Here is a 16,118-nt window from a genome sequence, read left to right as displayed (position 1 = left end):
GGAGATTTAGTACCAGTGTTGCCATGAAGGGCATGCAGAGGTCATTCCAAATTAGCTTTCAAAATGGTTGGACCAGTTCTCAGCTCCACAAACCATACATTAGAGGTCCTGTTCTGCTACGTCCCCCCTCCAATAATGTAATCTTTTTTTTTTAATCTTTTTTGCCAATCTTATAGGCATGAATTGTTTTAATTTGCATTTCTCTTTTTTTTTTTAGCAACCTGGAGCATTTTTTCACGTGGTTTTGATAGCTTGCTTTCTTTCTTTTGAGAATCACCTTTTCAAACCCTTTGAGCATTTTTCTATTGAGAAATGGCTCTTATATATTTGAATCAGCTGTCTGAATAACTTAGCTATCAGGCCCTTATTATAGAAACTTGCTGCAAATATTTTTACCAGGTAACCACTTCCTTTCTAGACCTAACTGCATTGTTTTTTGTTGGTTTTGTTTTTTTTTTTCTTGTACAGAAGCTTTTCAATTTTATTTACTCAAAATTGTCCATTTTATCTCCTGTGATCTTTTCTCTCCCTTTTCTGGTCAGACCTTCCCTAGCTAAAATTTTGAAGGATGTCTCCTTCCATGCTCTGAGAAGTTATTTATGATCACCCAGGTTGTAGTTGCATTTGGTGCTGTTGGCTTCTGGTTAGCAGTGCTTACTAGGGTATGTGGTGTGAGATGCTGGCCTGAACCTGATCTGTACCAGACTGCTATCCAGTTTTCCTAGCAGTTTTTATGTAGTAACGAGTCTTTATCTCAGGAATTGGGGTGTGTTTGCCGCTTGTTAAAGTTCTTGCTGAGGCCTAGCAGGAGGTCTAGCAGAAACCCAACAGTGTCTGGGTACTCACGGTTTTTTCCCTCATTTTTTGTCTTGGAAGAAGCAAAACCAACGATTCCAGGGCTCTGACTTGTGTAACACTGCTGCCTCAGACTTTTATTGGTGGTGGTGGTGGTGGTGGTGGTGGTGGTGGTGGTGGTGGTTCAGTCATTCAGTCACGTCTGACTCTGTGTGACTCCATGAACTTTCTCCGTAGGTGGTTGTTGTTTTTTGGTTTTTGGTTTTTTTGTTTGGCAAAGATACTGCCTTTTACTTCTCTAGCTCATTTTACACATGAGGTACTGAGACAAATAAGAGCTAAGTGACTTGCCCAGGGTCACATATCTAGTAAGTATCTGTCTGCGGCTTTGAACTTAGATCTTCCTGCCAGTGCTCTATCCACTTCACCACCTAGCTACATTGGTACCTGCCCTTCTAATAGGCTGTCACAGTGTCCTCAGAACCTGGATTCCCACTTTCCTGGCACTTTTCTTATCACCTAGGGCTCTTTCTTCAGAACAGAAGTGCCATTCTAGATATTTGTTGTTCAGTCGTTTCCAACCAAAGATATTGGAGTGGTTTGCTATTTCCTTCTCCAGCTCATTTTACAGATGAGGAAACTGAGGCAAACGGTTAAATGACTTGAGCAGGGTTGTGCAGCTACTAAGTGTCTTAGGCCAGATTTGAACTCAGGAAAATGAGCCTTCCTGACTCTAAGCTGTGCACTTTCTGTGCCATCTATCGACCCTGATCTGGATATTTAGGAAGATTTATTTTCAGATATTTGCACTATTATTAATTAAAGGAAGAGAACAAGCATTTATTAACTACCTACTATGTGGTGGACGCTGTGGTAGGCACTTTACAATTATTATCTTATTTTATCCTCACAACAACCTTATTAAGGAAGTGCTTTTATAATCCCCTTTTTACAGGTGAGGAAACTGAGGCAGACAGAAAATAAGTGACTTGCTCAGGGTCACACTGCTAGTAAGTGTCTGAGACTAGATTTTAATTCGGGTCTTCCTGAATTCAAATAGATCCCAGTTCTCAATCTGATGTGTCACCTGCTGCCTCAGTTACATTAATTAACATACTCTTAGGCTTCCTGTTGGTGGCAGGGGTCAGTAGTTGGGGATGGTGGTTGTGATTTGACTCATGTGGCACGTGCTGCCTCCTGTCTCTCCCTTAGGTACCTTGCTGCTTGAACTCACCTGACCTGTCTGTCTTAGAGGTGCCAGTTGGTTGGCCTCTTTTGAGGTACTATTGGTCAGTTTATAGAGGCAATGCACTAGTTCCGAGAGCACTGGGCTTTGAATCAGGGGAGTTGTTCTTGAATCCTGCTATATTTTTCTTTGGACTAGTCACTGAATTTCCCTATGCCACCAGTCTCTTCCTGCATAAAACAAGGAGACTGAGCTAGAGGAACTCAGGTCCTTCTAGTTCTGGATCCATGGCTTGTGACCGTGGTTCAGAGGGAGCCCTCTGGCTCGTCCAGGCAAAGTCCCTGAAGCTGGAATAACAGAATCGGGAATCTTGATTGGGAATCACTAAGGTTCAATTCAATTAAACCCATATTTGTTAATATTAATAGTGCCTACACTCTACTTGGGGGAGAAAGGGACAGAAAAATGACCAAGAATGAGTTTGCATTAGAATAAAACATGGTTCCTTTTCTCAAGGAGCTCAAGGGTACAAATGCATGTACACTATGCAGTAGATTCCAGTGTGCTAGGGAGGGAGGGAGAGACAGAGACACAGAGAGAGAGAGAGAGAGAGAGAGAGAGAAGGAAAGGGGGTGGGGTGGTTGACTTGAGTCTTCTGGGTCCAAGAATGTTTCATGGGAGGCCACTGGAACTGGGGCCTAAGGGATAGGTACAGTCTTATCTTCTCCTGTATAGGGAGAGAGCAGATTACAGGCAGGAAAGGGTGGGATGGCCGTGAGTCGAGATAAGCAGCCTGAAGTTCTAGGAAAATGTGGGGTCAAAAAGCACCCTTGTTTTCTTGAGATGTTGCTACCCAGCATGCCGCTTCCCTTCCTGTTACTTTATCAGTCACTGTTTGAAGCTGCTTTGTTTTCCACCCACATATAATGGTGATTGAGTAAATAGCCACCCATGGAGATTGTTTTAAATACCAGAGAGAAGTAACTTTGCTGTATAATTTTTCTCCAGTATTGCTAAGATACTTTTTGGGGTAATCCATACGTTTTAACTTCCATTGGGCATCTTCCAATGAATTATCAGGTAGATAGCCGGTTGGTACAGTGTTTGGAGCACAAGGCCTGGAGTCAGAAAGACCTGAGTTTACATCCAGCCTGGACAGTTACCAGCAGTGTGACCCTGGGCAAGTCACTTAACCTTTGTCTCAGTTTCCTCAACTGTAAAATAGGGATAATAACCTACCTTACAGGGTTGTTGTGAGGATCAAATGAGGTGATATTTGTAAAAGCATTCAGCATAGCAGCTGGTACATAGGAGGTGCTATATACTACTACCACTACTACTAATTATTATTATTATTATGATGATGATGATGATGTCAAGGTGACCCTGGACTCTTTATGCTTGAATCACAAGAACATAAATTCTGGTAGATCTGATGAAACTAGAAAGGCTCTGAATATGGACCCAGTGAAAAATTGTGCATCTTGTCTGTTATGTCCAAGATCAAGTTTAAAATCCTCTGTTTGGTTTTTATAACTGTTCATCCTCTCCCCACCTCCCACCCCAACTTTTCTAGTCTTATTGCCCCTTACTCCCTGCCACATACTCTACTATTTAGTGACATGACTTTTTTTGCTATCCGTCCAACAAGACACTCCATCTCCTTACTTACTACATTTTCACTGCCTCTCCTTCATACCTGAAATTTTCCATCCTCCAAAGAACTGATGGAGCCTAAATGCAGATGAAAGCATATTATTTTCACTTTTTTTGTGTGTATGTATGGTTTTTCCCTTTTGTTCTGTTTCTTTCACAACATGACTAATACGGAAATGTCTCACATGGTTGCACATATATAACCTATATCAAATTGCTTACCATCTTGGGGGGCCTGGAGGGGAGGGAGGGAGAAAATTTGGAACTCAAAATTTTATGAAAAGTGAATGTTAAAAATTGTTTTTTATGTGAAATTGGAAAAAATAAAATACTGTTAAAAAAAGAATTCTCCCTCTTCATCTCTGCCTCCTGGCTTCCCTTCAAGTCCCAGCTATAATCCCACCTTCTACAGGAAGGCTTTCCTGATCCTCCTTCTTGCTAGTGCCTTCCTTTTGTTGATTATCCCTGATTTTTCCTGTTTTAGTCCCTTTGTCTCCCTCATTAGACTGTGAGCTCCTCGGGGGAACAGCTGTTTTTGTTTCTCTTTGTATCCCCTGTACTTAGCACAGTGGTTGGCAAGCCATAGACACTTAATAAATGCTTCTTGTTGTTATTGTCGGCTTCTTCATCCTCAACTAACCCCAGCTAAGTTAGGAAAGGATTTATCATCAAAGGGTTAGTTAGCCTTGGGGTTTGACTGTCTGGCGACATTAACAAATGAAATCATCTACTAAGGGAGGCAAGGATAGTGATCTGCACTGGCAAAGGGAATAACAGTGAATGGTCATGGCTGATATTCATATAACATTTTAAGGTTTACAAAATATCGTATATATTTTAACTCATTTGCTCCTCACAATAGCCCTGTGAGGTAAGTACTACAGTTAGTTTCCTCTTCTGTAAAAATGGGGATAAGGTTAAGGCTGAGAAAGGTTCATTTGATAGTCGAGCTGCAGGTATTTATTAAGCACCTGCTTTATGCCAGATGTCATGTGATAGGAGATGGGGACTCAAGCACAAAGAATGAAACAATGCCAACTCAAAGAGCTTACGTTCTAATGAGGGAGACAAGTACATATGTAAATATATGCAGCACAAATTCAAAACGAATACATGCAAACAGTTTGGGAGAGGAGGGTATAGGCTGTCGGAGATAAAGTTTGGAAGATGGAGCAGTGTGTACGAGCAGTAAAGAGACCGGTTTTGTTGGGTTGCAAAATGCAGGAGGAGTAGTAACGAGGCTGAAAAGATAGGCTAGGACTGGGTTGTGAAGAGCTTTAAATGCTAAGCAGAGGAGTTTGTATTTGACCCTGGAGAAACCCGGGAAACCACTGGAGTTGATGAGTAGGGAAGTCAAAGTCAGACCCAGGCTTACAGTAGATTCCTTTGTCAGTAGGGAGGATGGAGTGGGGGAGACTTGAGGGAGGAACACTAAGTAGGAGACTGTTTCAGTAATCAAGGAGAGAGGTAATGATCTGCACTAAGGTGGTAGCCATGTTAGGAGAGACAATGAGTTAGTGTAAGAAATATTGTCAAGGTAAGAATGGCAAGATTTGGCAACTGAGTGGATATGTAGGGGTGGTGGAGAGGAGTTCAAGATCACCTGGAGGTTATAAATCTGGGAGCCAGGAAGGATGATGGTGTCTTTCCCAAGAATAGGGATATTTAAAAGAGGGAGAGAATTGGGGGGGAGGGGGGTGAGTTCAATTTTGTGCTTACTGGGTTTGAGACATTTCTTTTTATATATATATATATTTTTTAGACAATTAGGGTTAAGTGACTTGCCCAGGGTCACACAACTAGTAAGTGTCAAGTGTTTGGTCTGAGGTCAGATTTGAACTCAGGTACTCCTGACTTGAGGGCTGGTGCTCTATCCACTGCACCACCTAGCTGCCCCAGCAGATAACTTTTTCAAGGATTTTAGCTGACGAAGGGAGGAGAAATAGAGGAAAATAGCTTGAGGTGAAGGAAAGTCATAATGAATGTTCTTACTGTGTTTTAAGGGTAGAGGAGACTTGAGCAAATTTGAAGGCAGTAGGGAAGAAGGTTGAAGGTTTGAGGGGGTGAGGATGATTGAGATTTTGATCTGCCAGAGAAGACTGAAGAGAATGGGATCAAGTGCGCGTGGAGAGGAACTGGCCTGCGTGGGAAGGACTACTCATTGTCCGAGATGAGGGTGCCGGGAAAGCAGAGGAGAAGAAGAGAATGAAGGATGATGTCAAGGGGCTCAACAATTAGCCCACGGTTAGCCAGCTGGGAGTTACTGCAGGCCGGATTGGAAACCGTCTCTCGTGACTTCACATCTAGTGCTCTTTTCTCCTACTCCTTAACTCCTCTTTTTAAAAAAGCTTTTATTGATGTCTTTGGGTTTTTACACCACAGTAATTTTCCCCATTGTCCCTTTTTCCCAGCCCCAGAGCCATCCCATATAACAAATAAGTTATTTAAAGATGAAAAAGAAAAAAAAAAGATCAAAAATTAGCACAACTGATCAACATATTGAAAAGGGCTGAAAAGATGTGGAGTGTCTTCTCATATCTCTTCTTTCAAGCCATGTTTGTTTTCTGTAGTTTTACAGTATTTTACTTTTGATTTTGTGTGTGGGGGGGGGAGTCTTTCAATCTACTTGTTGTAGTTGTGTACACTGTTTTCTTGGCTTTGCTTACTTCACTTTGCATTAGTTCATACAGATCCTTCCATGCTTCTTGGTATTTGTCATATTTGTCATTTCTTACAGCACAATAATATTCCATTATATTCATGTACCAAAATTTATTTAGCCATTCTCCCAATCAGTGGACATCTATTTTGTTTCAAATTCTTTAATATCATGAAAAATGTTGCTGTAAATATTTTGGTGTGTATGGGAACTTTATTCTTGTCAGTGGCCTCTCTGGGGTATAAACCTAGCAGTATGCTCTTGGTCAAAGAGCATGGACATTTTAATAATTTCATTTGCATAATTTCCAATTGTTTTCCAAAATGGTTGTACTGTTTTACAACTCCACCAGCAATGTGCTGATGTGGCTCTCTCCCTACAACCCCGCAAACATTGACAATTCCCATCTTTTGCCATGTTTGCCAGTTTACAGATATACCATAATTTCAGTCACTCATTCTAGAAGTCTTCTCTTGATTAAATTGATATTGAAACAAAGTAATATTTTAAACAATAGTCACTGTTGTTTGTGGGATCTCAAGTGACACTGACAAAGACTGATTTCAGTGTGGGATAGCCCAACATGATATCTGAATTTTATTCAGTGTTATAATAACAGTGATGCTATTTTGCATAAATATTCACTGCTGATTACTACTCTTAATTTGGGAATGCATGTAAATGAGCAGATTCTGTGTATATATAGCTATTACTGGTGATCTACCCATCCAGGTAAGCACATTGAATACCAACATATACATAACTTAGGAGCGCTGATTATAAAACAGATTGGGCCAGACAGAGAAAAGCTGTGGCCTACCCACAACGCCATAGAAAGGCAGGTACGCAAATCAACCTTTGGGGTAGATTGTGGCTATACTTAATATAAAAGGGCTAAGGTGTTTACTGACTTTCTTTTCTTCTTAGATTTCCTGCAAAGCCTACAGGGGTTGAACAGAGCACCAAAGGGATGTAGAAATGAGAAAAAGCAGCAAACGCTGGCCAATTCTTATGCTGCCTGGCTAAGAACCGGGTCTCTGTTTACTTTCAGCTTTCCAATTCTGAGTGTCCTAAGTTGGAAAAAACTTTGTTTAGCGATTCAATTCAACACATTTATTGAACAGCTATTATATACGAGGCAACCTGCTTACTTTTAGGGTTATGAAGATAAAAACATGTATAGTCCCTTACGCAGTTAAGTATAATGCAAGGGGGTGGCAAATGAGAGACGCAAGTGAGTGTTCTGGGAGACTTCGAGAAGGGAGAAAATCCTTTGAAGTAAGGGGTCATCAGGTCAGACTGTATTGAGTCCAGCTTTGAAGAAAGATTATTTGACAGGAGAAGATGAGAAGGGAATGGATTTCGGTTATAGGTGATGGCCTGGAAGAATGCGAAAGATGTGAGGTTGGGACTACAGCCTAGAGGGTGCAAAGGGGAATAGTGTAAAATGATACAGGAAAATAGAGCCAGATTGTGGCTTAAATGCCAAGCTAAGGAGTATTTGTATTTTACTCAATAGGTAATAGAGAGCCAATGAAGGTGACTCTGATGTTTTAACTCTATTTACAGATACTTATTGAGCATTTCCTACTGTATATCCAAGGCACTGTTAGAAATTGTAGGAGCTGTAAAGATGAGGAAGACAATTTGCCATCAAAGAGTTTATAGTCTATTAATAGTCTATTATAGTCTACGTGCATTCCCAAAGTTTGATTTCAGTGTTAGATGACCATATCTTAGTTGTTTGGCAACATAGGGAAACAGTACAAGGCAGGGGAGGTAGACAGAGGTTAAGTTACTTGCCCAGGGTCACATAGCTAGTATGTGTCTGAGGCTGGATTTGAACTTAGGTCTTCCTGAGACCAGGCCCAGTGCTCTATCATCTCTGCCACCTGATAGTCCTTCAATTAAGTTCTTTCTGGTGCCTCATGATGGCATGGAGGTGACCCTTGGTTCGCAAAACCATGCCAGTGCATCCAAAAGCCCCAACCATTCCAGAGAAGCTTTGGGAACAGGCCTAGCAACAGATTCTGTGTCTGATGTCCAGGGACCAGCCTAGTTAAGTTTGGCCAGTTGAATTTTACAGCCATAACAGCCCTCAGATTCCTTCTAGTAAAGCTGTAGAGAGATCATGGCCTATGTAGGTGGAGTGCATACCCACCCACACTCATGAAATCTCAGCTCTTTGAAGTATTTAAGTATACAACCGATTGAAAAGGAAAGCAAGGGCAGCTAGGTGGTAAAGTGTATGGAGCATCAGTCCTGGAGTCAGGAAGACCTGAGTTCAAATCCGGCCTCAGACCAGACCCTTGGCACTTATCAGCTCTATGACCCTGCAAGTCACTTAACCTCAGTTACCTCACCAAAAACAAAGGAAAGCAGGTGAAGCCACAGTGTTTCCTCAATTCATGAAAAGCTGCGTGCTGAACATATAAATGATAGGAAATCTGGGGGTCAAGCAGAGCACAGTGTCCTGCTGCTCTTTCTCCAGTACTGCTTTCTCCAAGCTGATTTCTTGGAAGGGGGCCCACGTAGTGCCTAGAAAGCCAGGAAGACCTGGTCTCAAGTCCCAACCCTGACACGTGTTGCCTGGGTGACCCTGGGTCACTTATTTAACCTCTTGGTGCTCTAGCAGTTCTGAGACTATAGGGTGTTCTGAAAGTTTTAAGTTATTAAAGTTTAAGTAAGCACCAAGATTTATTTTCATCCTTTATAAACTGCAGAAAATATACCAGCCTGGATTCCTAGAGGGAGTTTACTCATCTGGGAGTTCCCTGTATCAGTGAAATCACATGTCCAATCCCTATTCTGGTTTAATGTCTAGAGCAGTGGTTCTCAAAGTGTAATCTGTGGCCTCTGGGAGCCCACACGACCCTTAGAGAGGGTCTTCGAGGTCAAAACTATTTTTATGTTACTAAGATCTTATTTGCCTATTAAAATACTCCTCCCTTTTCCAACTGCATATCTGTGTGAGGTTGGATTTTCAACCAAAACAGTATATTGCAACAGATTGAATGCAGAAGCAGATGTGAGAATCTCATTTTCTTCTATTAAATCAGACATTAAAGAGATTTGCAGAAATATGTGAAACAATCCCACTTATATCACTAAATTTTGTTTTGGAAAATTGTCATTTTTCATAAAAATGTTATTTATATGAACATGTTTATTACTGTTATTTTAAAAATGAATTAAAAAATATTTAAAGAATTTGCCATTTTAAATTTCTAATACAATAAATATCTGTATATATAACCCACACAAACAAAAGATCTCTGGGTAGAAACTAATTATTGGTTTTAGGACCCCTTTATACTCTTAAATATTTTTAAGAACCATTGATCTAGACTCCAGTATTCTGCTATCTAGCCTACTGTAAGTAAGTTGTCATAAGGAACTTAACAGTAAACAGGACTGCAGAATTGTGTTACTACAGGAATTTTGTCATAGTAATTTATTCACCGGACCAATCTCCCGTAACCATTTCATTGATCATGTCATTCACAGAAACCTTTCTTTTGCTTATGGGACAGGCTTTTAATCTGGCATTTAAAATCCCCGCAATCTGGCCTCTTCTGACCTTTCAAACTTTATTTCCTGTTGTTTGCCTTATTGAGCTCCCACCAGGCTGGTCTGATCTCTGTGCCTAGAATGTATTTGGCACCTTGCCGCCCTTCACATTGCTTTGGTCAGTGCATTGTATACAAGAAACATAGGAGAAAGAGTGCTGGACTGAAGGGGTGGGGGGGTGGGGTCAGGCTCAGCTGTATCACTTACCAGCCTGGTGACTTTGGGCCAGCCACTTACTTGCACTGAGCCTTATTGTACCCTTTCATAAAATGACTAGATGATCTCTAGAGTTCTTTATTGCTCTAAAAATCTATGATCTATATTTCAAACTACAAAAGCATGAACACAATTTCCATTTTAAACTAAGATTCCTTATTTAGTCTTAAATATTTAGACAAACAGGACTTTAGAGTATTATTAGCTAATGTAGTCTTCCAGTTTCCTCCTCATTCTTGCAGTCCTACTTGTGTGTTTTTTTTCTCCGTCACCTCCTTAATAGCTTATGTTTATATAATAATAATTCACATTTGTATGATGCTCTAAGGTTTACAAAGTGCTTTCTCCTCAGCAGTCCTGTGAGACGTATAGTACAGGCATTAATAGTTGAGGAGACAGGCTCAGAGAGGTTCAGTGATTTGCCCCCAGTCACACAGTTAGCATCCAAGCCACTCCTCAGACCCAAGTGTTGTGACCCTTGAGTCTAAAGTTCTTTCCCCTGTTCTGGGCTGTTTATAAGATGTTTTAATGTTACCATGCTACATAGTGAATATTGAGAACGGTACAGAAAGAGATGACACAGGTGAGAAGTCATGGATAGCTTGCCATGCTTTGCACTGAGGGAGGGAATATCACTTGCACTTGTGAGATCATCACTCTGTTGCATGGGATTGTCATTCTAACTCTGTGAGATGGCTTGCTCAAGGACACACAATTTGTAATTGTCAGGGCTAAAGCTCAAAACCCAGACCATCAGATGAGGCCAGGTCCTTTGATTCCTTCCACTAATCTACACCTGGATCACTTAATCAACAGGCATTTATTCAGCATCTACTGTGTGCCAGGGATCATGCTAAGGATTGGATATACAAAGATGAAAGTGAAAACATTCTTGCCTTCAGAGGGCAAGGATATTAAAATACTCTTATATCCTAGCGGGGAGATGACGGTGGTGTGCATATGCATGTGTGTCATCCAGGCTCTAGAACAAGAGCCCTATCCCCGAACAGGTGTGGCCACTCTGGATGGATTCACACAGACTAGGCTCCTTCCTGGACAAGCCTGACCCAAGAGAAAGGGGAGTCAGACCTTTCCTCCTGTCTCAGGCTTAAGATGTCCCCTGATATTCCAGGCTTGTTATATCCCCGCAAGAGTAGGCCCCTTCTTTCCTTCTTATTGGAAGAGGTTTGATATTTAAAAGGAGAAAATAGTAGAATTCTAGGAGTCTGGGAACTTGAGAGACTGGTAAAAAAAATATTATTACCCTGAATTAAGTTGTTGTGTCTTATTAGAGTTCCTTGTTGCAGGAGATTTTGGTATCAATCAACTTAGGAAGATTCCTAAAAAAAAGTGGGTTTAATGTTTATATAACTAGTATATCTCTGCAAGCATATTGGATGAGAATCTGATTGTTCCTGTATTCTCTAATACCAATCTCCATCCCCCTTTAGGTAGAGAATTCAGCTCGTAACAACTGTGATTATTTCCTTAGCTAGGGGCAACATTTTGAAGGTTTGTGGTCCTTTGCAGCATCTAACAATGGAGTTGTACATGTTTGTCACTTGCAGCTTAGGTGTAACTTATATGACTGCAGTCAATTGTTCTGAACACAATTTACAGTGGAACTCTCTCCTCCCATAGAAGCAAGTCATTTCAGTGTTAAGACAACTTTTTTAAAAAGCTGCTTGAGGCATCACAGTATAGTGGAAAGAATACCTAACTTGGCATCTGGATTCAGTTCTTAGTAGCTAGCTGGGTGACCAGATAAGTCTCCAAGTCGCAGTTTCTTGATCTGCAAAATGGAAGTATTAGTACCTACACTAACTACATCATCGGGTTGTTGTAAAGTCATTGGTACTACTACCATGATCATGTGTTGAAGCATCAGATGGTATGTGACTGAAAAGGCAAGAAATTCAGTCATATTTCGTTATAGAAGATACCCTTCTTTCAGTAGGAAACGGACAAACAGGACAGTGTTGAACATATGTTTATTTTGTTGTGTACTTGAAGGGAGAAGTGAGTTGTATACAGCTGGGTGTGCAATCCTCTTTTACTCTTCTGCTTTTGTGTGGAAATGCTTGTTTTATTTGGTGATAAGTTCAAAATTTTTTTTAAAAAATCTTTTTTAAAGATAAAATATCCTCCCCATTCCACTGTTTTTCTGGATATCAGAGAAGCAAGTGCTTACTAGTTGGTCTGGGAGCATTTAGGACAATCATGATATAAACTTGAATGACATCTATTGATAGATGCTTCTGATGATTGTGCAGGTTGGGAGCCAGGATAGCTTCACATAGGTACGTGAAGCTGGTGAATTCGGACGAAATTAGGGCAGAACAGGCATTTGCAGTGAGACCATGTGCCACAATTGGGAGTGGTGAGTGTTTGCCAGGGATTGAAGTAGTTTACTGGAATCTACTGGAATCAGGGTGTGAACTAATTGCTAGTGGGACTCCTCCCTCTCCTCCCCTCCCCCTCCCCCTTCCCCATAATGCCAGGGAGTCATGATGTGAGGCTGTAAGATCAGATTTCATTTCATGTAATATGTATGCATTGTGGCTTCTTAAGTCCCTCCAGGATTCTGTTTTCAATGGAGATTACCAGGGCAGGGGGAACAGAATAATTGAGGTAGTGTGACAGTCTGTCTCTCACATCCACCCTTCTTTTTCCATTTACTGTATACACAGAGTATTGCTGTTAATATCAGCATTCTTGCCGTGATTCTGTGTGACTGTGAGTCATTGAATACCATTGTCTCTGAAGAATTAAGGTTTCAGGTTATCCAAACGGTAATGGAGAGATGCATGGTGGCTGTGAACAGCCTTTAGCATATTACCAGTGAAAAACTGCTCAGTAGATGTGGTATAAAGGGAGAGAAAAAAAGGGATCTATGACCAGCATGAGGTCAAGTGTTAAAATTTAGCAGACAGCCCATATGTTACATTGGAATCCACCCAGGGTCCAGAGAGCTAGGGGAAGACCTTTGGAGGATAGGAATAAAATTGACCAAGGAAAAAAGAGAGTGAATGGGCTATAGTTGCCACCTTTAGAGGTGTTCACACTTAGGAGATCCTGAGCTTTACTTTGACATCAGTATCTCTCTAATGATGTTGTCTAACCACCAAACAGATACTATGCATCATGGAATACCAGTCTGTGAAGACTCTTAGTTCAACATCATCCGGAGGGCAATGGGAGTGAGGACTCTGGTGTGATGATAACTCACAGCTTATATAGTACTTTAAGGTTTTAAAAATGCATTTCTCATGGTAACCCTGTGAATTGTAGGGTGTATGTATTATTATGTCCATGTTACAGGTGAGGAAACCGAGGCTTAGAGGTAAAGTGACCAGGGTCACACAGCTCGTAAGTGTCTGGGTCAGGATTTGAATTCAAGTCTCCTGAATCCAAATCCAAATCTTTTCCCTGCTGTGCCACCCAGGTAATTTCATTTGTTGCTTTCCCTGGAAGGCTGTTATAGAACCTAGAATTTGCAATTAGCCTGAAAGACCAGAAGTTTTCTTTCTTGTGATGAGTGAGTAGTTTGTCTAGGCAGATAGTGTTTTAGGGTTTTCTGATTTTTGGTTGAAACAAAAGCTTCCTGTCCCAGAGATGTCTGTGTGAGTAGGTCTTTATCACCTCTGTCTGCCACCATGTGCTTGCTAGATTGACTTTCTCAAAGACAAAATATATTTTCTGTTGTTGATGGATGCCTAATGGGACGTATTTCAAAGTCTAGGGCTTTTCTGAAGTGGACTTTGAAGTTTTTGTGCGTACATCACCAAAGGAGGGAATGTATCATTAGCTTCCATTATAAAATTAATGTTAATAGAAGAAGAAAGAAGGGAAAGGAGCAAATAAGACGCCATTGGTGTGTTCTGCAAACCTACATATGCTTTTTAGTGAGGGAGGGATCAAACTGAGTATTTTGGAGCTCAAGTTTTGTTAAAATTTTATTTTGTTTGTTAATGGTTTTAATGTTTATAATAAAACCTGAAAAGAAAATGAATGTTTAAATAGAGATTTAGGATGGAAACAATCAAACCTTTGCCCTTATATTTATATTTTCCCCTTGATAGCCACATCACTTTTTTTCCCCTTCAAAACTGATTGTAGTATGATCTGACTTCCTCTCTATGTTGTCTTGGTCAACTTGGTTGCTTAAAAATTTCCTAGCTTTCATCATCAGTTAATAAGCTGAAGCAAGTTTAGAGAACAAGCATAATGAAGAGACCCAAAACTATGTCACATAGGAAGTTTAAGGAACTGGGGATGTTTATCCTAGAACAAGTAGCATTGGGAAGGACCTGCTCACTGTTTTCAAACATTTGAAGGCTGTTCCATGGAAGAAAGATTAGCTATGTTCTGTATGACTCCACAGAGCAGAATGGTGACCAATGGATAGGAATTACAGAGAGACATGAGACAGTATAAGGAAAGACTTCCCAATGTTGGAACAAGCTCCCTAATGAGATGGTGGGCTTCCTGCTCCTGGAGGTGTTCAGGCAAAGGCTGGACAACCATTGGTTGAGGATATTCTAGTGGATATTCTGTGCCAAGTAGGAGTTGTCTAAGCATATTTTTGTGACATTTTTTGGTAGTTTATTATGGGACCTAAGACAGACTGTGTGTGTTGGCCAAAGACCAATCTAGCTTCGTTTGGAGAGGCTCATCACTGTTAACTACAAGGTGACAATTTCTCTGCCATAGTAACTTTTCAGGAAGACCAAAGTTGTAGAGAGGTTTCTATCTGCATTGGTGGGTGCAGTGCTCACATTGACAAAATCATAAATCCCAAAGCTTCGCTTTATAGGGAGCTCAGGATTTTCCAGCTAGCTTCATTTCCCACCAGCTGTGCTTGCTTGTTTTAGGTGCCAGGAATATCATGCCTCTCCCAGGATAAGCTCATCACCTAAACTCTCATCATCATGGAGATTAATTCAGCTTTGATACTTTCCCCTTTGATTCAGAATTTTCCAGTTAACTTCATTTTCTGTGCTGCTTGGTTTCATGCTGGAGGGACTGAGTCCCTCTAGCACCCAACACCTGTCCCATCTCCCTACTCCCCACCTTTTCAGCTACCTTTTGTGTATTGTTGTCTCTATTAGATTACAAGCTCCTTGAGGGCAAGGACTGTCTTTTTAAAATTTACATCCCAGCATTTAGCACAATGCCTGGCATGTTAGTAGTTGCTTAATAAATATTTGTTGGCTATGATTGTGAAATAAATTTCTTAGTAACATCGTAGTCGTTTAATAGGATTTGGACTCTTGTAAAGCTCAGATCATTAAATCCTAATGATTCTCATGGAAGCTTAACCAGTTTTCTTTTTTCCTCAACTCTAGACTTTTAAAAATTATTTCCTTCTCAATTAGCAAAAATCTACCTTCTCTCTCTCCCACCTTCTCCTCACCCTTATCCCCCACTGAACAAGCAAGAAAAATAAGACCCCTGCTATAAACATAGTCAAGCAAATCAATCCCATGACCTCCCTACCCCCAGTCACCCCCAAATAGGTCACAGTTCGTACTCTGCATGTTTCATCATGAGTTTTCTATAATCGTAGTTGGCATTGTGTTGATGAGAGTTCTCAGTATCTCAGAGGGGTTTATCTTTTAATTATGTGGGTATTATGTAAATTGTTTTCTTGCCTTCACTTATTCACTCTGCATCAGTTTTTACAAGTCTTCCCAGGTTTCTCTGAAACCATCCTCTTCATCATGTTTTATAGACCAGTTGGGATTTAAGAAATTGGGCTATACCGATCAATTTGTTCTTGTCTCCTGTGAAAACTGTATTTTATAAATTAGAGCTCCAGTGGCTCAGCTGCGTGCAACAGTGGTGTGTGTGTGTGTGTGTGTGTGTGTGTGTGTCTGTCCGTCCGTCTGCGTGTGTGTGTGTGTGTGCGCACAGGCATGTGTGCATATGTAGTGTTTATGTGTATTTTAATTCCTCCACAAATAAGGTATTATCGGCTTCCTATTATTACTCTCCTCCTTGAGTATTGATAATTTGTATACAACATTCTTGCCT

At 40.7% G+C, this 16,118-nt stretch overlaps 1 protein-coding gene across 1 annotated transcript in view; it reads left to right on the top strand.

Moving 5' to 3' along the window:
• The window catches only part of DUS2 (dihydrouridine synthase 2), a 67,648-nt gene that overhangs the window by 5,021 nt on the left and 46,509 nt on the right, over positions 1-16,118 (top strand). The gene's annotated exons all lie outside the window — the stretch shown is intronic.

Source organism: Vombatus ursinus, unplaced genomic scaffold (genome assembly GCF_900497805.2).
Source record: "Vombatus ursinus unplaced genomic scaffold, bare-nosed wombat genome assembly UNPS02005286.1, whole genome shotgun sequence".
Taxonomy (NCBI): Eukaryota; Metazoa; Chordata; class Mammalia; order Diprotodontia; family Vombatidae; genus Vombatus; species Vombatus ursinus.
This window is presented reverse-complemented; position numbering and strand designations above follow the sequence as displayed.